Here is a 25,379-nt window from a genome sequence, read left to right as displayed (position 1 = left end):
CTTTAATAATTTCCTTGTGAACATATAACTCAATCATAAATACATTTGAATGAGCAGGTACATGTATGGGATTCATTATCCGGAAACCCATTATCCAAAAAGCCCTGAATTACAAAAAGTAATCTCCCATAGACTCCCATTTTATTCAATTTTTTTAAAAATGATTTCCTCTTTCTCTACTAGGTTTGTTTAATCTCCAAAGGGGTTCTTCACCTTTCAGTTGACAATTTGCAAATGATCTTCATTTTTTATTATTTGTGGTTTTTGAGTTATTTAGTTTTTCATTCAGTAGCTCTCCAGTTTGCAATGTCAATCATGTTGCCTTGGTCCAAATTACCCTAGCAACCTTGCACTGATTTGAAAAGAGCCTGGAATATGAATAGGAGAGGGACTGAATATAAAGAGGAGTTATAAAAAGTAGCAGAAACAATAAACTGGTAGCCTTAAAGAGTATTTGTGTTTAGATGGGGTCAGTGACCCCCCATTTGAAAGCTGGGAAGAGTTAGTAGAAAAAGGCAAATGATTTAAAAAAAACTCTAAAAATAAAAAATGAAGACCAATTGAAAAGTTGCTTATAATTGGCCATTCTATAACATACTAAAAGTTAACCTGAAGGTGAACCACCCCTTTTAAGTGATTTTCTAGTAGACAAGGTACGAAGATCCAAAATACAGAAAGATCCATTATCTAAATTACAAGTGCAGCTGTAATTTAGTAGCAGACTTTAACCCCAAAAGTCAAAAAACAAACTTTTATTCAACTGTGTAACCTTTGTTATAAACTCCTTAAAAGGGTGGTTCACGTTTAAGTTAACTTTTAGGGGCTGATTCACTAAGCTCGAGTGAAGGATTCGAATGAAAAATACTTCGAATTTCGAAGTATTTTTTGGGTACTTCGACCATCGAATTGGTTAAATTCGTTCGAATTCGAACGAAATCGAACGAATCGAACGAAAAATCGTTCAACTATTCGACCAATCGATAGTCGAAGTACTTCCCCTTTAAAAAAAACTTCGACCCCCTACTTCGGCAGCTAAAAGCTACCGAAGTCAATGTTAGCCTATGGGGAAGGTCCCCATAGGCTTGCCTGTGATTTTTTGATCGAAGGATTTTCCTTCGATCGTTGGATTAAAATCCTTCGAATCGTTCGATTCGAAGGATTTAATCGTTCGATCGAACGGAAAATCCTTCGATCGATCGATCGCAGGATTAGCGCTAAATCCTTCGAATTCGATATTCGAAGTCGAAGGATTTCAATCCGAGAGTCGAATTTCGAAGTATTTTTAACTTCGAAATTCGACCCTTAGTGAATCGGCCCCTTAGTATGTTATAGAATGGCCAATTCTAAGCGAATTTTCAATTGGTCATTAGTTATCTGTAATTTTTTTAATTATTTGCCTTCTTCTTCTGACGCTTTTTAGCTTTCAAATAAGGGTCATTGACCCCATCTAAAAACACCAAGGCTCTGTAAGGCTACTAATGTATGTTTGCTAGGGTAATTTGGACTCTAGCAACCAGATTGCTGAAATTGCAAACTGGAGAGAATAAAAAAAGCAAAATAAAAAAAAAGCTGAATAAAAAGTGAAATAACTCAAAAACAGTGAGCTATAGTGAAGACAAAAGCATTTATTTACCAATATTTGTGACCATATCAGCCAGCAAGCAGAACGATTGTTTTTACAATGTAAATTTCTGTTGCAAGCTTTAAGAATATCACATGAAAAACTATAATTTGAACTGTGCCGAGTTCAATAACGTTATACAGGTATGGGACCTGTTATCCAGAATGCTTGGTACCTGGGACTTTCCAGATAACGGATCTTTCCATAATCGGGATCTTCATACCTTAGGCCTACTAGAATATCTTTTAAATATTAAATACATCGAATTGGCTGGTTTTGCCATTAATAAGGATGAAGTATATCGTAGTTTGGATGAAATACAAGGTACTGTTCTATTATTACAGAGAAAATGGAAATCATTTTTAAAAATGTGGATTATTTGGATAAAATGGAGTCTATGGGAGACAACCTTCCCGCAATTCGGAGCTTTCTGGGTAACGGGTTTCCGGATAACGGGTCCCACACTTGTACAGTGTCCCTTTTGTAGCTGTGCATTCTTGAAAAAGATAAAGCATTTTCGTTCCCATTATATATTGGTGCAAAGCTTAGTAATGATTCGTTCTGCATGTCAAAAGAATATGTTCTCCTGGCTGCCATTTTGGGGACATTGGATATTTATCATCTGAGGCTCTTGTAAGGTTTTGTGCTGGAGGTTTCTAACATTTGAGAGATATTAGGATCAAAGAGTTTCAACCTATGCATATGAATTTCAATACATAGTTCTAGTCTCTCTACAGCAGACAAGCAAAAGTTGCTTTCTTATTCCTGGGAAATATTGACAGGTATGATAGACGTAGCTTTAGTTGTGTGTCAGGCATAGAGTAAAGCAAGGGATTTGTTGTTGTTGCAGCTGCTGTTAGGCTTGGTCTTTTCCATTAATGAATGTTTTATGAATGTCTACATCACCAATTATTTTAGGACTTGCTCTACTTTGCAGTTTACTGCACGGTGAGTATAGTATTTCTAGGTTACAATGTAGTGCCACACTCATGGAAAACTCATTTCATTTATTTTTTATTCTTATTTATACTGTATACAATGTGGTACAGGTACAGGATCTATTATCTGGAAACATATTATCCAAAAAGCTTTGAATTGCGTAAAGGCTGTCTCCCATGGACGCCATTTTATCCAAATAATCCAATTATTTCCTTATTTCCTTTTTCTCTCGGCCTTTTTCGGGCAGGATTTGGATTCGGCCGAATCCTTCTGCCCGGCCAAACCGAATCCGAATCCTAATTTGCATATGGGAATTAGGGGCGAGGAGGGAAATCGTGTGATGCTTTGTCACAAAACAAGGAAGTAAAAAAAATGTTCCCCTTCCCACCCCTAATTTATATATGCAAATTAGGATTCCGATTCTGTTCGGTATTCGCCCGAATCTTTCACAAAGGATTCGGGGGTTCGGATAAATCCAAAATAGTGGATTCGGTGCATCCCTACTACAAACACAAAAGGAAAGCCTTGTACTGGTATGTGCTTATTGATTATATATATATCTCATCCCTCGTCACTAATACATAGGTTGGTAATCTCAGGTTACTTGATACAGGTATGGGACCTGTTATCCAGAATGCTCAGGCCTGGGCTTTTCCAGATAACTGATCTTTCCATAATTTGTATCGCCATACCTTAAATCTACTAGAAAATCATGTAAACAGTAAAACCCAATAGACTGATTTTGCCTCCAATAAGGATTAATTATATCTTAGTTTGGATCAAGTACAAGCTACTGTATTATTATTATTATTACAGAGAAAAAGGAAATCATTTTTAAAAGTGTAAATTACTTGATTATAATACAGTCTTGGGAGATGGCTTTCCTGTAAGTTGGAGCTTCCTGGATAATTGGTTTCTGGATAAGGGACCCCATACCTGTACTTTTCACAGTTCTCTGAGCTCAACACTTCTATATTATAAGTATAATATCCCAAAGTACAGGGATTTCAAATGGGGGCATAACAGCAAAAGATGGTTCATTTGCTGGACTACATGGTATGAAGGTATACAGGGAGGAGTCACATCAAACTAAACATGTGATGGAATGGACTCACCCCTTCTACATGTAGGCTTCCACTCCAAGCCTCTCTTGAAGATAAGGGTGACTTTTTTTTTTACCGTTTGCACATTATGGGCCAGATGTAATTTGTCACTGCACTCATCATTTCTTTTAATGTATGTATTTTCTACTACAGGTATGGGATCCATTATCCGGAAACCCTTTAAGCTCAGAATTACGGGAAGGCCACCTCCTATAGACTATATCATCATGAAATGACTCAAATTTTTAAAAACGATTTCCTTTTTCTCTGAACAGGTATGGGACCTGTTATCCAGAATGCTCGGGACCTGGGGGTTTCCGGATAATGGGTCTTTCTGTAATTGGGATCTTCATACCTTAAGTCTACTAGAAAATCATGTAAGCATTAAATAAACCCAATAGTCTGGTTCTGCTTCCAATAAGGATTAATTATATCTTAGTTTTGATCCACTACAAGATAATGTTTTATTAGTACAGAGAAAAAGGAAATCGTTTTTAAAAATTTGGATTATTTGATTATAATGGAGTCTATGGGAGACAGCCTTTCCGTAATTTGGAACTTTCTGGATAACGGGTTTCCGGATAACGGGTCCCATACCTGTAATAATAAAACAGTACCTTGTACTTGATCCCAACTAAGATATAATTTATCCTTATTGGAAGCAAAATCAGCCCATTGGGTTTGTTGTTTTAAAGTAGACTTAGAGGGCACATTTACTTTGCTCGAGTGAAGGAATAGAATAAAAAAAACGTAGAATTTCAAATGTTTTTTTTGGCTACTTCGACCTTCGACTTTGAATCGACCCCCTACTTCGCCACCTAAAACCTACCGAGGTGCAATGTTAGCCTATGGGGAAGGTCTATCTATTTTTTGGTCGAAGAAAAATCGTTTGATCGATGGATTAAAATCCTTAAAATCAAACGATTCGAAGGATTTAATCGTTCGATCGTTTGATCGAACTATTTGCGATATTCGAAGTCGAAGGATTTACATTCGGCAGTCGAATACTGAGGGTTAATTAACCCTCGATATTCGACCATATGTAAATCTGTCCCTTAAGGTTTTGAGATCCATATTATGGAAAGATCCCTTATCTGGAAAACCCCAGGTCCTTAGCATTGTGGATAACAGGTCCCATACCTGTATTCTGTTTGTATTTTGTGATGTCTTGCATTTTATAGTTTAGGATTTGCATATGGCATGGACATGTGACTAAATGGCTATCCCTTTTTAGGTTTATGGTCCTGGGTGCTTACTGATAGTGGGGATTTTCTTTATTCATTTTTATAGGGTCAATTAAAGGGGTTGTTCCACTATGAGACAATTTGCAATTGATTTTCATTTTTTTTTATTATGTGTTGTGTGAGCTACTTTGCTTTTTATTCAGCAACTTCCCAGTTTTCAATTTCAGAAAATCTGGTTGATAGGGCCCAGATTACCCTAGCAACCATGCATTGATTTGAATAAGAGACTGGAATATGAATAGTAGAGGACCTGAATAGAAAGATGAATAATAAAAAGAAGCAATAACAATACATTTGTAGCCTTACAGAGCATTTGATTTTCAGATGGGGTCAGTGACCCCCATTTGAAAGCTGGGAAGAGTCAGAAGAAAAAGGCAAATAATAAAAAAATGAATAATGAGGAGCAATTGAAAAGTTGCTTAGAATTAGCCATTCAAGTAATGATGGGCGAATAAATTTGCCTGTCACAAATTCGAGGCGAATTTCTGCCGGCGAATAAATTCACGAATCTCCCGTGAAACTTCGACTGTGTGAAAAAATTTTGGACGCATGTCCGAAAACTTGCTTGTGTCAAGATCAACATGCGTCAAAACACTATTTGGATGGCCATTGACTTTAACGCAAGCGTCAAAGTCAACGCTCATCCAAAATTGTATGTGGGTGTCAATTTTCAAGTTCAAGTTTTTTTCACAAATTTTTTGCCGTTTTGCGGGAGAAATTCGCCCATGAATGGGAGTCATTCGCCCATCACTAACTAGTTAACTGATAGGTGAACCACCCTTTTAATCCACTTATCTCAATAATTCAATAGTCAAATGCTAAAATAAATGTTTCTATCACTTATGATACGATGTGTCGCTCGCGTCAAAATCAATGTGCGTCAACACTATTCGGACGCCCACTGACTTTAACGCCAGCGTCAAAATTGACGCGAACGACTTTTCGGACGCGTGTCCAAAATTGGACATGGGCGTCAATTTTTGAGTTTCACGATTTTTCCGCCGTTTTGCGGGAGAAATTTGTCCATGAACGGGAGAAATTCGCCCATCACTAACTAGTTAACTTAAAGGTGAACCATCCTTTTAATCCACTTATCTCAATAATTCAATAGTCCAACGCTAAAATAAATGTTTCTATCACACATGCCCTATTTTATCAAAATGTTGCACTGTCTGTCTTAACAGATCTATGTAATTAGATTTAGATGTTTATATGAAAACTGGCTCAATATAAACTTCAAGAAAAATGATTTAAAAAGAAAGATCACTGTCTTCATTTACTTTGTTGATAATGTAGAATAGGGCAACTGTAACCTTAAATTCTAAATATATTTATTTATTTATTATATATATCTGTGCAAACTCTTGATCATGCAAGAGATCTATCCCGATGACACCCCTTTAATAAGGCTGACGATAGACAACAGATAGTGTTACAAAAAGAGGCTTTTGTTGCTAAAGAAACTTGACAGCACGTGCCCTGGGGGAATTCACGAGAGCTGGAGTACAGAACCTTTTTTTCAGGTTAACTGATATTTAACTGTGTACATTTTCTTTCACAGATGATGTGGACTGGTTTATGAAATAAGACAGAACTCCTGCCACAAGTTATTATATTATATACTAAATACGTAAAGGTAAGGCTTCAGGGTTATTGCGTGTGATAAAGGAGGTGATAGATATTGATACAGTGTCTGGGATGCCCCAGAAATAGACCCAACTTGGGCAGTTTCCAAGAAATTTGTTTTAAAGTGGTGGTTCACCTTTAACATTTAGTATGTTGTAGAATGGCTAATTCTTAGCAACTTTCAACTGGCCTTCATTTTTTTTTTATAGTTTTTAAATTATTTGCCATGTCATGATTTTTTTTTTCTGCTTTCAAATGGGGGTGTCCCTGACCCCAACTAAAAACAAATGTTCTGTAAGGCTACAAATGTATTGTTATCGCTTCTTTTTATTATTCATCTTTCTATTCAGGCCCTCTCCTATTCATATTGCAGTCTCTTATTCATATCAATGCTTGGTTGCTAGGGGAATTTGGACCCTAGGTACCCCGATTACAGTAATTGCAAACTGGAGAGCTGCTGAATAAAATGTTAAATGGCTCAAAAACCACCAATAATAAATGAAAACCAATTGAAAATTTTCATATCATAATGATGGCCCTATTTACTAATATTGAGATTTCCTTTTTTTTCACAAATCATATTTTTTCTCTAAAAATTTCTCTAAAATAATAATTGAGACTTATTAAGGGCCTATTTATTAAAGGAGAAGAAAGGTCTTCTTGCACTTGGGGGTTCCAAATGTTAGGCACCTCCAAGTGATTATATTTACTTAGTGCAGTATTTCAAAACAAATTGTATAAATGATATTTTTAGTGAACTTGCTAGGGATGGGCGAATTTGACCCGTTTCGCTTCGCCAAAAATTCGCCGCCAGCGAAATGTCGCAGACGCCCATTAAAGTCTATGGGCGACAAAAAATTTTTTGGCGCGCGGCAAAACTGTTTTAACGCACGTCTTTTTTTTTTTTTGACGCACGCCGCCATACAAGTCTATGGGCGTCATTTTTTCGGCGAAACGAGGCGAAAAAATTTGCCCATCCCTGCTTGCTATGTTCAAATATACCATCATGTGAATAATTTATACTTAAAAATCATGCACCACCATCAGGAGTTAATATTTATCCAGTGTAAATTTCCGTAACTTAAGTGGTGCTAGAGGTGTTTCGGCTATAGTCCTTATTTATATATCCAAGTTTTGACACCCGTGATGTGGTTTCTTCGGGTCACCGGCTGCCGCTGCCACACTCTTGTCAAATAATTCAAATACTTTTGAATTATTTATTAAAATTTTTATAATGCTTCCACACAAGTTACTTCCTTTTTACCCACTAAAGTTTTAAGAAGAATGAAAGCAGACTGAGACGCTCAAATTACACATGCCTGTATCAACTTACTTCTTGTAAGTATAAACACCTGCCAGACACACTAGGATCGGAGTGTGGGCTTCTGTGCAACTATAACTCTGAACCGTCTGATGCGTTCGCCTTAGTCCAGTGTACTTTCCTCGGTCACTGGTAGTGATTGGCGAATTTATTCGCCAGGCGCAAATTCGCAGCTAATTTGCGCGATTCGCCGCCAGCGAATAAATTCGCAAAATGCCCCGTGAAAATTCATGGCGTCAAAAACGGGCGCCGGCGTCAAAAAACGGGCGCCAGCATCAAAAATGGGACACCGGCACCGTTTCGCGAATTTTTCACCGTTTCATGAATTTTGTGCGAAATTCGCAAATTTTTCGGCAAAGCGAAACGGCGCAAATTCGCCCATCACTAGTCACTGTCTGCTGCCAAGACAAGAGTGTGGAAGCGGCAGCTGGTGACACGCGGAAACCACATCACGGGTGTCAAAACTTGGATATATAAATAAGGACTATAGCCAAACACCTCTAACACCACTTAAGTTACAGACTTTTACACTGGTTAAATATTTACTCCTGATGGTGGTGCATGATTTTTAAGTAAAAATTATTGACATGATGTTATATTTGAACATAGCAAGTTCACTAAAAATATCATAATTTATTTTGAAATACTGCACTATATATATTTTATCTGTTTTATTCCCCCTCAAAACCTTGTGGTTTTTGAGTAATACAGCAATCTCTTGTGGAAATTGTCTTTTTTTTGAGGGTGGAGGAGAGCCCTGCTGATTGCCTGATTGGGGAAACACCTTTCATTTTAGAAGATCAACTACAGTACTTAACTAATTGATTATATTTACTTACCTGAAACTCCGGGCCGGTGCTCCTATCAGCAGAAAACTGCACCGGCCTGGGGTTCTTTCAGTGAGTACCATGGAGAAATCCTGTTCCGGCTTCTTCTTTCTAAAAAGTCAGCTATTTCGTTCAACTGCGCAAGCGTTTGCCCCTGGAAATTTGAAGAAAGAAGAAGCCAGAAGAGGATCGCTCCGTGGTGCTCAATGGTATAACCCCAGTGCAGTTTCCTGCTGATAGGAGCACCGGCCTGGGGTTTCAGGTAAGTAAATACAATCACTTGGGGTACCTAACATTTGGCACCCCGAAGTGCAAGTCAAAAAATTTTGGATGCGCGGCAGAAAAGTCGCTTGTGTCAAAACCGTTGCTTGCGTCAACATTATTCAGACGGCCATTGACTTTAACACCAGCGTCAAAATTGACGCGGGGGCATCAGAATTCGCATTTCGCAGGAAATTTGTGAGTTTTCAAGCAAAGCGAAATGGGACAAATTCACCCATCACTAGTTGTTTATGTCGGCACAATAAAATCAATTTGTAGAGAAGGTTCTGCATTAGGGATGTAGCGAACTGTTCGCCCGCGAACTATTTCGCACGAACTTCGACCGTTCGCGTCCGCCGAATGTTCGCATTTTGAGTTCGCGTTCGATCGTTCGACCATTCGAATTCCTTCGACCGCTAAAAATCGAACGATTTCCATTCGTTCGAACGATTGTAAGCATTCGATCGAATGAAAAGCATTCGATCGAATGGCTTCGATCGTTCGATTCGAATGAAAATCCTTCGATCGAACGATTAAAATCCTTCAATCGTTCGAATCGAACGATTTTAGCGGGTGTTCGAAGTTCGCGAACTGTTCGCGAACGTTCGCATTTTTGCCGGTGTTCGCGAACGGCGTTCGCGAAGACCAAATCGGCAGTTCGCAACATCCCTATTCTGCATTAAAGTCTGTTTCCTCAAAGCTCTATACAAGCCTCTATCCTGGGTTTAGCAGCCCAACGTAATATAAACCAGCATCCAGAAAGCATTATAGTCTTGTACCAGATAGAATGTGAAAGCTAAAACAGAAAAACCTTCATAGAAATTAGGGAAAACAATAAAAGCTGGGGGAAATACTTCTCTTAAAATTCAATTAGGCAAGTGGTGCGCTAATATGTTCCTCATGTCACAACACAAATCTCCTAATTAGAAATTAGAGGAGTAATTGGTAATGCTTTTTAATTCAGGCAATTGTCAAATCCCCAGTGGTTCATAAAAGAAAAATCCAACAGCAATTTAATGTTTACACCACTGTGTTGATAATATCAGCGATGCTGTCAAAGTGGCATTTTATCTCAATGTACATGTCGTACAAATTCACATCAACTGCTATTCATTTGCATGTGCCCCATATGCAATGTTTCTGCTCCTTATAGGATCCGCTTTCTTTGCAATGCTGGTCTTTAACCTGGATTTAAACTAGTCACACGTCTGTACAGGCATAGGACCTGTTATCCAGAAAGCTTCCGGATAAGGGATCTATCTGTAATTTTGATCTCCATACATTGTCTACTAAAAAATAATTGAAGCATTAAATAAATCCAATTGGATTGTTTGCCAATGGGGATTAATTCTGTTACGATGATGTACAAGTTACTGTTTTTTTTATTATAGAGGAAATGGAAATAATTTTAAATATTTGAATTTTTAGTTTAAAAATGGAGTCTATGGAAGATGGCCTATACATGTACTGATCCGGTCGTGATCATTCTGGATAACAGGTCTCATACCTGTACTTTCAATTGCAGTATTTTTCCCCAATCATTCTCATGTTCTATGAATGAGTGCAGTGTAGATGCTAATGCCTGTATAACGCAATGATTGTATTATTTGGATTTAGAGAGCAGAAATGATTTGTGTAACATAAATCAAAGGTCCTGGGGAGGCTACAGACCACAAGTAAAAGCAAAGTATCACTTTAAAGCACTTTTAAAGCAAAGTGGATCAGCACAAACCCCTTCTAGTAATCTATAATCTTTGAACATACAGAAACTAGAAAGTGGACAAGAAAGTACTATAAAGTAGACAAGTAATGATGGACGAATTTATCCGGCAGGTGCAAATTCGTGGTGAATTTCCAAGTTTCGCCGCCGGCGAAAAAATTTGCCATGAAATTTGCCGGCGGTTTTGATGCCGTCAACAATTAAACGGATGCCCATTGACTTTAATGTGCGTCAATTGTCGCCTGCTTCAAAATTGTCGCTGGCATCAAAAATTCGCTTTTCGCCAATTTTTCGCCCCTTTTCGCGAGTTTCAGGACAAATTCGCCCATCACTATAGACAAGTAACTACAAAGTAGGTGAACTGCCTTGAAGAACTCTGAAAATTGTCACTATTACAACAGCCAGACTTCCGGAGGAGCGAACAATTATATAAATGGCCAATGCTGTATGAGGGGCATGTTCTTGCATGAAATGCAGTCAATACAGTATATTAAACTTTTTGAGCCTTTTTGTGCCTAATATACCTTAGTTAATACGATTGGAAGATATAAAGCTCCTTCCAGCAGACAAGACAACATGGTGAAACTGAATTGTTTTGTTTTTGTTTTAACAAAGAATGTTGCACTATGTTATTACACAAGGATTTCACACGTACTGTACAATATAAACTTAGTTCTTAAATGTCTTTTACAATGAAGTTGCTTTTTCCAGCTCTAAGAGTGACCTTACCCCACTGTTTTGCATTCCAGAGTAATAGAGGTATTTATGCTAAAATGCTCTTGTCTGATATTCAGTAGTTTTGGCTTTCCTGGTCAGAGTTTTAACGCAGTGTTCTAGCATTCCAAATGTCATCACTGTCTCTTTGCTATGCATTTTGTCTTCTTTAACAGACCCAAAAGACACATTACGCTCCACAGAGCTAGCAGCTGTCTTGTATGGTGCCTGTGTAATTAATGGCTCCCAATCTGTGTTTTAGGCAAAAACAAAATGGTACTTTTGGGTTTTCCTAGACCTTCTGTCTATCAAGGTCTGGGCCTTACAGAATTCCGTTGTCTGAATTGTCAAGATACAGAGGCAGTGGTTTCACAATGATAAGATTTGTTCTTGACTGGCTTGGACATAACAGACATTTGGATAAAATCGAATGATAGCAATGCATTTCAATATATTTTTCAGATAGGAAAACTGTTCTAATTTAACATACCATTTTTGGGCATGGCTCTGTGAATATATATATTAACCAGGAATGGGTTAATGTCATGAAGGCAGCGCTGACCCCTCTGTGTGAGTGACTGTCCAATCATGAATACCATTTACTAAACAGTATTCATTTTTTTTCCTGGGATAAAAGATGGTTCTGCTGGCCTGTGTTATATTTCAAAATGTATATTTTCTTGTTTATCTTTTTAATCAGTCTCAAACATCTAATGCACTTTAACACTGCTTGTGCCACAAGGGTTTACATAGTAGAGGCTTGTGTGGATTTAACTTGACCTGAGCCTGCTACCTACAACCCACATCCATCTGCCAGCTATACTTTTGCCAGTTGACAGCTTGAAATGCAGAAGGAAACTAGGAAATGCTGCATTAGAAAAGCAGAGCACAATTAAATACACAATCTACCTATACCCACTAGTAATTATATCTGCCAACAGACCACGAGCACTGCCCTACAGCTGTCTAGAGACTCTAGACTTTTGGAGGACTCAAGTGAACAGTACAACCTGTACATAGGGCAGCTCCTGCCTGCTCCAATGCCAAAGAGGCAAGCATGAAGTGGGCATGGGGGGGGGGAGACATTGAGCCCCAGAATCAGCTCTACCTGTACATCTTTTATAATAATAATGGGGACCAACTGCACAGTAACCTAGGGGAAGAAGCCTTGACTGATTAAAGAAGGGACAGTTGGGAAATAGGTCAACTGAGCTGATGTGACTTGGAGGTGGAAGGGGTGGAGCAATGTATTGGGGGAGTTGGGGTGGAAGTATGGATTAAGTAGGTTTATTACAAGGAGAAAAATTCTTACCAACCCTCCTTAATTTTATAGGATTCCAGGTCACAGCTTAGGGGTAGACATGCTTGGGGTTAGGAGTGCATCCCCTAGGCTAGAATGCACAAGCAATCATGTAGTTGGTAACTTTTTTGTTACATGTTTACAATAAAGATGTGCCCCTTTACATTCCATCCTGACGGTTCGTCTTTAGTGATGGGCAAATTTATTCGCCAGACATGGCTTTCCGAATTTTGCCACCTGCAAATTTTTTCGCGCAATTGCTGCAAAAATTGACCACCAGAAAAAATTGCTGCGACAGGAAAGTTGCACGTGTAAAAGTTGACGCTCGTTAAAATTATTTTGACGCCCATTGACTTTAATGCATATGGACAAATGAGTCGCCTGTCGGCCCTAGACTTCAATGCTTTTCACAAATTTTTGGGCGTTTTTTCCGAGTTTAGCTACTTTTTCGGCGAAGCAAAAGGGGGTCAGATTCGCCCATCGCTACTCTTTTTGTTTACTGGGGAAAAGGAGTAGTCTTGGTGGATTTCTACACATTGACAATACCCTAGTCATGATCTTTACAAGGTAGCTGAGACAGCAATAGAGGATTAAATAAGCAAGACAAAGGCTTGACATGAACATGAAAATACTTGCTAGTGTAAGCAGCCTCTACTAAATGTTACAGCCTCTATCGAGACACAAAAACTTGAATTTCTGCTGGTGCCAGGACACCCAACAGCTCTGCCAGTAGTATTTTAGCAGCTACATAGAGAACCCATTTATAGTTAACGTTGTTTTCTTAATCCAGCACAAATTACATGTTCTCCCTGCTTTTAAATTAAAAAGATAATTATTTACTAAGACTACAAACAGCACTTGATCAAGTTTTGCACTTGACCCTCAGTCTGGATAAACAATCCCAGCATGCTGCTAAGGGTAGCTTTATTCAACTAATAAACCCAAGAGCTGTTCTGGCTATTCCTGTTGATCACCAATACAATCTCTGAGTTGAGAAAAGTTCTATGACTCTTAAATGCTTTATCTCCGGTAATTTGAATCCCCCTTATATTCGTTTATAGCACTTTGCCAAGTAGCCTGATATTTATTCAAGTGTGAAGAAACTTTATAGCACAACATCTGTGATTTCTGGAAACAGCCTTTTTGAACATTACATTTGTTCAATTAAAGTTTTTATTCATTTCAATTTGTCTGTGTATTGCTTCTTTGACTACATGCAAGATTGTACTTCTGTCTCAGATTCAGTGTTTAGTGTACATACGTGGCCTGTAAAAAAGCACCGGTTAAGTCTAAAATAAAGAGGTTTCAGATTTATATATTTATCAATCTTTAATAGAGAACCCATTAGCTTATTATACCTACATATTTCATGGAATTCATACTGTTCCATACATACTGCAAAGGATGAAAGCATTTGATGCCCTTAAAAATGTGTGTTGGTTTTGGAGATCTCTTCTCTATAAAAGTTACACTGGGGGAGGATCAGCCTATAGGACCAATGCTTTTTGTCAAGAGAAGTGATGGGCAAATCTGACCTGTTTCACTTCCCCGAAAATTAGCAAAATGGCAACAATTCGCAAAACATCAATGGTTGTTTTTGTTCATGCTGCATTTTTTATATATTAGAGTTGATGGGCATTTTCGGTGGTGAAATGTGGCAAAATATTTCACTTAGTCCCTAGTCAGGAGGCACTTTTCCCAAAACATGCAACTAGTCAGATGTTGGCCAACTTATTCTCTAACTTTCACAGATTTCTCATCACCATGTTTATAATGACATAAAAATAAAATATTCTTAGAAATTGGACTCAGCATTTAAAAACTTATTATTTGTTGGGTGGCAAATCTATTGTACTAGATTGACTAGAACTTCAATGGAAACGTATTCCAATACTTCAGACATCCACCAAAACCGAAAACCCCACTCTAAGAACGTCTATGGGATCCAGTTTATACTGCACAATAGAGCTTGAAGTAAAATAGATAAATACCTTGGCAGAAAAGATCCATTTAGCTACTGCACTGTGGTATTTTGGAGATAACTGAAAAATAATTGAGTTGCGCACTGCCTATATGTTCAGTCATAGTTTTCTGAAATAACACTTAGGCTCCCTTTTAATAAAACTGTACCTTCCAGCATATTAATTCTTGATAAACTGTAAATATGTTGTGCTTCTGCCCACAAGTAGAGAAGAGAGGACAACTTTGTCAAACTTCAGAAAGTAGCCAAGTGGGTTAGCTTCCCGGCTAATTGATTGCTTCTACTTTATTGCATGATTCTCATTACTGGGGGACCAGGTGGATGAAATAAATATAAAAATATAAGTGATTGTGAGCATATTATATTCGAGGGAAACCAATTTACCGTGTGAATGGAAATAGAGAAATTGCATGATTGGGCTGAGCAGTGAATTTCCTTATTTCTTTAAAAGGTGGTTCCCCTATCATTGCCATAAAAAAAAAAAAAATTGTGTCTTGAGATCCCTGTGCAATACAGAGTATCGTTGCATGGCAAAATGTTTGAATTTAAAAAGTTATATCCAGTTTCTTCAATGAAAATCTTTTCAGGAAGTCATGTGAGATCACTTCCTTTCTTTATCTATATTGCAAAAACACAAACCATATCACTTCCAACTAAGTGTATAATTTTTTTTTAACTATACTCATTTAAACCATTACAGTTCTCCTTTTATTAACTAACAGAATACCTTATTACATATCTAGTACATTAAATCCCAGGGGTATTGCCTCCAGTTCTTGGCTTAATTAGGATGTTCTTACTAACTCTCATCATGCTCTTCCAGCATATGCCCTTGCACTGACTTCTCTCGCTATAGATGGCCTCTGGTATGGTGATCCTCTTTATGGGTAAAAAGGTCGCCTGCTATTTGTGTATAATGTCCTCTGATGTACTTGTAAAGTGTAATCATGTCTCCTCGCAAGCGCCTTTTTTTCCAGAGAAAACAACCCCAACCTTGACAGTCTTACCTCATAATTTAAATCTTTCATCCCACTAACCAATTTAGTTGCACGTCTCTGCACTCTCTCCAGCTCATTTATATCCCTCTTAAGGACTGGAGTCCAAAACTGCACTGCATACTCCAGATGAGGCCTTACCAGGGACCTATAAAGAGGCATAATTATGTTTTCATCCCTTGAGTTAATGCCCTTTTTTATGCAAGACAGAACTTTATTTGCTTTAGTAGCCACAGAATGACACTGCCCAGAATTAGATAACTTGTTATCAACAAAAACCCCTAGATCCTTCTCATTTAAGGAAACTCCCAACACACTGCCATTTAGTGTATAACTTGCATTTATATTATTTTTATTGCATAACCTTGCATTTATCAACATTGAACCTCATTTTCCAGTTTGCTAGTGGGTCTGGTTCCCCCTTGGGAGTGCGTGAATAAGTGGTAGGGGGGGAAGAATAGGGGGAAATGGCTATTCATTCTCCTAAATACACTTTAAAGCTCAGGGTGAAGGTCAGTTCAGTTAAAATTTGGTGCATATTGAGTGTCCTGGATATTTTTGAAACCAGGACTATGTAATTGATACACCAATGTTTTCTAAACGTATACTAATTTCATGTGTTATGGGGGGCCTAAACAAAAGTTGGGTACTGAAGGGGGCTCTGGCCAAAAACTTGGACCATCAAGTGGGGCTTGAACTGAAGAAGTTCCCTTAAGTTGGAATAGAGGCATTCAAATGAAAGGCAAGACAAAATAAGATCTTGTTTTACAGTCAAACACTAGGGAGATATTGATGACAAAAATGGAGAGGTCAGGGTAGCTTATCAAGGTTGATTGATCATATTGTTTGGATTGCTTCAGAGAAGATGTTCTTACCTTTGTTATCTAAGACGTTTGCCTTAGCAATAAATACATCAGTCTGCATCTCTTTCCCCTCCCAAAATATCAGTATGTGATTTGCCCTAATGCCTTTCTTGGAAGGCTGACCTTATATCTTGAGAAATATAGGTATGAAGTTTCCATATTTCAGGCACTATTTCTTAAGGCTGCTAAAAACATGTAAACAACTTATGTTCTTATGATTAGAGTAAAAGCAAATCAGTCAAAATAGTGCACTCTGGGTGCTGATATTCCCATATTACTGTCATTCTGAATAATAGGTTTCCAGTTAATAGATCTCATACCTGTTCTGGGTAAGAGAGGCAGCCTAGAACCCCTTCCTTATAGTTACCCTAAAAATAAAGAATAAACTTTTGATTTATTTAATCCTTACTCAGTACTACACAATAAAAAAGTTCCTGGATAAGGATAATATGACCAATGGTGAAACGTTCTGAATGACTTGACCATATATTCAATTAATATTTATAACATTCATATTTGAATGGCTAATCACAAAGCAAACATTTAATGAATATTTGAATGGTTAACCTTATCCACAGGATTTTATCAGTCACACTGTAGTCCATGCCTTCAAAACTAACACCACATGAACATAAAGCTTGCAAGGTCACATATGCAAGCGTGGATCTTTATAGTCTGTACGCTCTTTTAGATTGCAACACTGGTTTTCTAAATAATGTTTAGAATAATTATTTCTAGCTTGGGATGCTTTATTTGCCTTTAAGTTCCTGACCTATAAACATTCCCTGCTAAACAATTGCTATTTTTTAATACTAACATATTTTTGATTACTTAAAAAATGTAATTATCTTGTTTTAGTATTTTTTATATATATATTTGCTCTTCAAAGGCTCAAAATGCCCTTGCTTTTTCCATGTTGTGGTGATCTTTATTTTGTGTCTGGGCCCAGGCAGAGATAAGATAATGTTTGTCCTTTTACTGTCTTGTTTTGTCTGTTATACACAAACAAAAACATGCTTGTCGCTATTCATTGCCATGTCTCAGCAGAGCTGAAAGAGGGTCAAAGGGTGAGGCTGCTGGTAGGAAAGTAGAAACAAAAGCCAACATCCACTGAGAATTCCCCAAACCAGAATCTCTGCCGAGAACCATTCAGAGCCTATTCTTCAAGTTAGAAAAAAAAATAGAAGCTTCCATTTCTGGGTTTCCTGCTGACAAATGTGTTATATTGGAATGTAGTGAGGTCATTACATTACAGAGAAAGGCAAAGCCAAGATATCAGGAACAACTGTGGAAGCTTTAGTGAAGATGCTGAAGATATTGCTTTTGAATGTAGGCTATTAAGAGCAGGAATCTGTATTATGAATGCCGCCATATGGGTTACAAAGTGCTTGAAATTGGATCTTGGATGCCTTCCTGGCAGAAAACGTTGACTTGCTGATTGTTGCAGCCATCTCACTCAAACAAAAGTCATACATCTCCATTACATTCATGGATGCAGTTCATATTTGTATTTCTTTTTTTTTTCAGACTTAAGTCTTCACGTCAACATCTACAATTTCATGTCAAGACTTTTAGGTACAAAGTGGTATTTGAATGGAACTCGTGCATAGGTACGAAAGAGAAGCTGTGTCTGAGTGTATGATGGGAAAACAGTTTGCTTTTCGAATAAGCTCATCTTTTAGAAAACCATAGAGGCTTAATCATATAAAACAAGATGCAGTAGTTGGTAACTTCCAGGCATTGACCAGGGCCGGAACTAGGGGTAGGCAGAAGAGACCTGTGCCTAGAGCGCAAGGGTAGAGGAGCTCCAGGCATCACGTCCTCGGCGTATGCGCAAACTGTGGGGGGCGGCGTAGTTGCCGGGTTGCCTAGGGCACCCGGCCAACTTGGCCCGGCACTGCACTGACCTGCCCATATGCTTGATGGTTCTCATCTGAGCCTCAGCTTTCTCAAAGCAAGAACAATCAAGCAAGGACAGGCAATAACTTCTTTTGGCTATGAAACATTAGCCATTAGAGTACCAACACTTTGGAGAAGTAACACTGTTGGAACAGGGCACTGTAATCAAAAGGAACAAGCTTTAGGGTAGCTTCCATGACTGCCCTAATGAAAAATATGGCTTTTTAAACGCATGCCCAATAAACATTTTCAGCTCATAAATACTTATTTTATTTATAAAGGCATAGGATTTGCATACTAGTCTTACATATAGTACATTTCTACTTGTTTAAATCAGCAGCACCCTGTAACTTGTGTTTGCATTGTCCATATAGAAAAGAACATATAAAGCCCTGTAATGCCTTCCTATCTGGCTTTCCAATTAATATTGTAGTGTTCTGATTTGTTCTGTCCTGGACAAACAAAGACATGTACAGTTAGGCCCATAAATCTTTGGACAGAGACAATTTTTTTCTAAATTTGGTTCTCTACATTACCACAATGAATTTTAAATGAAACAACTCAGATGCAGTTGAACTGCAGACTTTCAGCTTTAATTCAGTGGGTTGAACAAAAAGATTGCATAAAAATTTGAGGAACTAAAGCCTTTTTAAAACAATCACTTCATTTAAGGGCTCAAAAGTATTTGGAGAAATTAAAAAAACGCAAAATAAAATATTAATTTCGAATACTTGGTTGAAAACCCTTTGCTGGCAATGACAGCCTGAAGTCTTGAACTCATGGACATCAACAGATTCTGGGTTTCCTCCTTTTTAATGCTCTGCCAGGCCTTTACTGCAGCGGCTTTCAGTTGCTGTTTGTTTGTGGGCTTTTCTGTCCGAAGTTTAGTCTTCAACAAGTGAAATGCATGCTCAATTGGGTTCAGATCAGGTAACTGACTTGCCCGATCAAGAATATTCCCCTTTTTTGCATTGATAAACTCCTGGGTTGCTTTGGCTGTATGTTTTGGGTCATTGTCCATCTGTATTATGAAATGCCTCCCAATCAATTTGACTTCATTTAGCTGGATTTGAGCAGACAGTGTCTCTGAACACCTCAGAATTCATTTTGTTGCTTCTGTCCTGTGTCACTTCATGGATAAACACTAGTGTCCCAGTGCTAGTGGCAGCCATGCACTTCCAAGCCACCACACTGCCTCCGCCATGTTGTATAGATGATGTGGTATGCTTTGGATCATGAGCTGTTCCACGCCTTCTCCATATTTTTTTCTTGCCATTATTCTGGTAGAGATTGATCTTAGTTTCATCTGTCCAAAGAATGTTTTTCCAGAACTGAGCTGGCTTTTTTAGATGTTTTTTTTAGCAAAGTCCAATCTAGCCTTTCTATTCGTGATGCTTATGGGTGGCTTGCACCCTCTGTATTTACTTTCATGCAGTCTTCGCTTTATGGTAGACTTGGATATCGATACGACTACCACCTGGTGAGTGTTGCTCAATTGTTTGGCTGTTGTGAAGGGGTTTATCTTCACCATGGAAATGATTCTGTGATCATCCACCACCGTTGTCTTCCATGGAAATCCAGGTCTTTTTGCATTGCTGAGTTCACCAGTGCTTTCTTTCTCAGGATGTACCAAAAGGTAGATTTTGCTACTGCTAATATTGTAGCAATTTCTCGAATGTTTTTTGTTTTGTTTTTGCAGCTTAAGGATGGCTTGTTTCACCTGCACGGAGAGCTCCTTTGACCGCATGTTCACAGCAATATCTTTCACATACAAGCACCCCCCCCCCAAATCAACTCCAGGGCTTTTATCATCTTCATTGATAATGACATAATGAAGGAATTGCCTACACCTGCCTATGTCAATTGTCCAGTTACTTTTGAGCCCCTGAAATGAAGTGATTTTGTTAAAAAATAAAGGCTTCAGTTCCTCACATTTTTATGCAATCTTTTTGTTCAACCCACTGAATTAAAGCTGAAAGTCTGCAGTTCAACTGCATTGGAGTTGTTTTATTTAAAATTCATTGTGGTAATGCACAGAACCAAAATTAGAAAAAAGTTGTCTCTGTCCAAAGATTTATGGGCCTAACTGTAGGTCAAATTAAATTTAGTGCTCACATACCAGTGAAACATTGCTACATTTAAAGGTTATGCTCGATAAAAATATTTCATACTTAGAAATAAATAAGGTTTCAAAGCTTGTTTTTTATTTTGTATCTGACTAGCCCTTTAAATATATTTCTGCACTACATATGCAGCAGTTCTGCATTACATTAAACATCCCTCGGTTCTAATGCAAGAGCAGTACCACATTCATTTATCTGGCCTAGCCTATAACTAAAAGTCATTTAAGTGTATGTATAATGATGCTACCCTAAAATAACAAACATGTCTATTGATTAATTAGTTGCAATTAGTTTTGTAGCTTGAAGGCATTTGGAGGATTAAAAGAAAGATAAAGTAGCCCTTTTCAAAGGATAAAGAACATTGCAAGTGTAGATGCACATGCTAGGAGAAAGATTAGACCTATACAGCCCACTGCCTGAACTGAGCTACATCGGTCTGAAATTCCCGGCCCAAATCACTAAGAAGCGTAAAAGAAATTGAGTTTATGCAGGTTTCCATAGGGGATAAAGTATAAAAATGTGTCAGCATCCCTTTAAAACAAATATACAGTTCTCTGTTGATAAAAGAGAGTTAGTATATTTCTGGGAGATACTTTACTCAAAAGTTAACGAGCACAGTGCAGTGTGAAAGTTACTAATACGAAAGCCTTTAAATCCTTGAATTTTTCCAGCAAATACAATGAAAACCTCAAAAACCTCAAAAACCTCTAAAAGGTGAATCAAAGAAAGATTTTACAATTGGAAAATGACAAATCCCTTTAAATTCTACATGACCTCAGCAGCTTTTAGTAATTTTGTATTTGAGTGTTTTTGTGTTTAATGAATTACAATTATTTTTCGTGAGGAATTTGTATAATCCACAATTTTTAGCTCTAAAAAATACAATTCCTGAGAATAAACAAAAAACAAAAGTTAACTAATCGACCCTTAAAGGAGAATTCAACCTCCCCAGTGTGATAAGTCCCCACTGTCCCTCCCTGCCTCCCCCTGCTAACTGTTACTAGGGATGAATGAATTTGACCCATTTCGTTTCGCCAAAAAATTCGTCAGCAGCGAAATGTCGCAGACACCCATAAAAGTCTATGGGCGTCAAAAACATTTTGTCGCGCGGCGAAATTGTTTTGACGCACATCTTTTTTTTTTTGTCGCACGCCGCCATACAAGTCTATGGGGGCGTAATTTTTTCGGCGAAACGAGGCGAAAAAATTCGCCCATCCCTAACTGTTACCCAAGAATTGTGTACCCTGTAGGATAACTGACCGTACATGCAGAGTGAGCACAGCGGAGCTCACTGGCGCCATCTTGGCGCTTTGGTAATCCTCATAAAGAGAGCAGCATATCGGTGCACGCGCAGTTGGAGCAGTTCCGGAAGTGATGGAAATTGCAGACGAGAAGGAAGAATAGCCAAAGATTACCAAAGATCCGGAAAGATAGGGCCCATGAGCTCTGCTGTGCTCACTCTGCATGTACGGTCAGTAATCCTACAGGGGACACAATTCTGAGGTAACACTTAGCAGGGGGAGGCAGACGGGGACCAACGGAGGGGGGACAGTGGGGACTTATCACAGTGGGGGGTTTAGTTCTCCTTTAAGAGTCCCTGGCCATACACACAATTTCAGCTTATTTAAGGTCGATTTCTACTTAAAGAAAATTTAGGATTAGATCCATCCATGCCAGAACCTACTAGGGCTTTTTATGACTGATACAAGAGCATGTGGTGACCCATTAAGGAGATTTCCTTTAGGGCTTTTTAGGGAACAGAGCACTTGTGTATGTATTAGGCATAGGTGCAACCTGTGCACAACGCCTTGTTCCACATTACAAATCCAATGAATGTTGCACTTTCAGGGGCAATGCATCCACAAATTCAATGCCTGCTGTAGAAAAGTGGTTAATTCAGGATTTCCTAGACACTTCCTATGCAACATGTTCAGGACATAAATGAACTCAACACAGCACACAGAGTGAGGCACAATTCCATTTGAGGGTACAAAAAGTGGGTCAAGCAGCAAAGGGCAAAAAAAGCAGAATCTTTAACATTCCATGGAACAAAAATCCATTTTGACTTGAGCCACCGGTTCACCATCTATTTTCCTTTTACCAAGCCTCCAATAAAACTCACTAGTAACTTGTATGGGAAAATGTTAAAGCCTGAATGTTATGAACGAAACATCGCAAGTCCCTGTTGTGCCCAAAATTCCACAACTTTTTGAGTTTTGTTTCATCATGTCGTTATAAAGAAGGACTTTTGAATAGAATATAACTCATATTCAGAGCCATTCTTGGGAAAAGACTCATTCATTCCATATCTACAGAATTTTGTCTACAGAGATCTATATTGAGACTGTTTCCGACATTAGTGGCACTGCGCAACACTGTGCTGAAATAAAGGAGACTCACTATTATAACAGAAAATATATAAACTTTATTGCAGTTAATGCAATTAGCCTATTTGCCAGACTGGGAGAAATTAGGTGAAGCAGCTAAAACTTTGTAATGAAAGAGCATTGATAAAGGAATAGGAGTGGGCGAATTTGACCCGTTTCGTTAAAAATTCGGTGATGGCAAAATGTCGCCGATGCCCATTAAAGTCTATGGGCGTCAAAAAAATTTTGACATGCGTCTTTTTATTTTGACCCACAACGCCATACAAGTCTATGGACGTCATTTTTTCAGCGAAACAAGGCGAAAAAATTCGCCCATCCCTATAAGGGAACAGTGGGGGGGAGTGAAACATTACCAGCATTCTCAGCCTGCCACTGATCGTCTGGGTGGAGGGGGAATCAGCAACATACTGAATACTATCTGGAACACGATCCTGCCGAGTCCACCAGAGGTGCATAGGCGCTACTTTCCTCATGGGCGTGTCATCAGCCTGCTGCCTGCTTGCCCTCTCCTGCGCCCCCTGCCTGTGGAATTATGTAGTGCGTGCCCGGATCGGCTGTGTCAGGGGGATTTTTTTTAAGATATTTCTGCAGATGGGGACACTTCACGGGGCAATTTCTAAAGGGGACCGAGGTCCTGAAGCGGGGGATGAATGGTAAGCTTACCCCATAGACTCCAACGGGAGAAAAACTGTTGTGTGTCAAAAAATGTTGCACATCAAAAAAAGTTAAAAAAAAAATGGTAAAACTTGATTTGAATTTAATTCCAATTTTCGGGTTGGGATAGATTCTTAGAAGTTCAAATTTTTTCATAAATACCATTTGAATTGTGATTAAATCAAATTTATTAGAGTTTAAAAAAAACTCACATTACTCTTAAACTTAGACCTTTGATAAATAACCCCCTTAATATTAGTGGTTCCAAAACGGTGAGGTCCAAAGCCATGAATGGGGGGTTCTGCTGGAAGAGCAATTATGTTGAGATTTTTTGAGAACCCCTAGTTCTCCTGGATATTCTTGGAAGTCCAACATGAACATCACTTAGGGTAAAAACTGTGCTGATATTCTTGGAAATACAACTTTAGATACAATTTTATCTTACCTTCGAGAGCTCCCACAACCTCCCCTTTTTGAGTTGTTTTGTACTTTAGCAGAGTTGCTCTGCAGGCAGAATGGAATAGTAGTTGTAGTAAGCCTCACACCAGGAAACACTTATTTCAGGAAATACTACCATGCAAGGAGGTGCCAGCCTATGAAAAATATCCAGAGGTAAATAGTTAGGGACCATCATATGGGGTTTACCTTGATGTGATTGGTTGGTTTGTCAATATTAGCATCATAACTTTGTAATTAAAAGTCCCTGTTTTTAAGCACAAGCACTTGCATAGATACTAAATGACAAGTGACACGGGGGACCAGGGCATGTGCATTGGTTAAACTTGAATTTAAATTGTGGCATCTAAAACTGGCAAATGAATGTAGAAGTTAATGGGAGCTGTCATTCGCGAAATATAAGTGATTTTTTTTTTTCGCTTCAAAGTTTTCCAAATTTTTTTTAAAGTTGGTAGACATCTTGAAAATGATGAGTGAACTATGAAATCACTGCATTCATTTTGTCTTCCCGTTTTTATTCAATCAAGTTTTTTTCATAAATATGCATTAAGTTCAGTATATAAAATACAGCATTTCTAGCCATATTTGTTTTTAGGATTTACTTCTCCTTTAAGTGATGTATACACTCTTATAAGTAAAAATATTTGTTTATCCACTTCTATCCCAGCCAATGAGTTCGTTTGGTTAAAGAACTCTCAGACCCAAGACTGTTGCATATTCTTGTTAAGCCACAAAGATGTACTCAGTATCTACATTTAAGAAGAATCAGTTTGTCTACATATAGGGGCAGATTTATTAAGGTTCATATGGTAAATTCAAACGTAAATTTGAAAGATTTATCACACCTCAACCATGGAAACAGTTCTAATTAGAATATTCTCCACCTACAACCTGCCAAATTAATTTACAAGTCAATGGCAGAGGTCTGTTGACCCATTTGAAGATGACATTCGACCTGATATACGAGTCTTTTGGAAAAAAAACTTGAATCAAATTTGATTCAAGTTTTCGGGTCCATAACATTGGTTAGAAGTTTAGACATTATAGGTTTTTTTTATTAAATAAGTTAACAAACGTTTTGAGTAAATTCAGGGGCGATCCTGCCCATTTTACCGCCCAAGGTGGCCTTCATTTTGCCACCCCCCCTGTTCCACCGGCACTCACATTTTCATCGCCGGATGGAGGTCAGGGGGTCCATGTCGCTAGTGCAATTGCGCTCTCTGCACTAAATGAGCTGAATTTCCAGGTTGAAACACGGAAATTTGGCTCTTAAAGTTACCAGGAGCTGCAGCCAGGGGGGCACTACCACCTGTGTGTCTCAAACTTGCCTCATTGGCGGAGCGCC

The sequence above is a fragment of the Xenopus laevis genome, chromosome 3L (assembly GCF_017654675.1).
Source record: "Xenopus laevis strain J_2021 chromosome 3L, Xenopus_laevis_v10.1, whole genome shotgun sequence".
NCBI lineage: Eukaryota > Metazoa > Chordata > Amphibia > Anura > Pipidae > Xenopus > Xenopus laevis.
The sequence above is the reverse complement of the archived record's forward strand: the minus strand, read 5'-3'. Positions refer to the sequence as shown.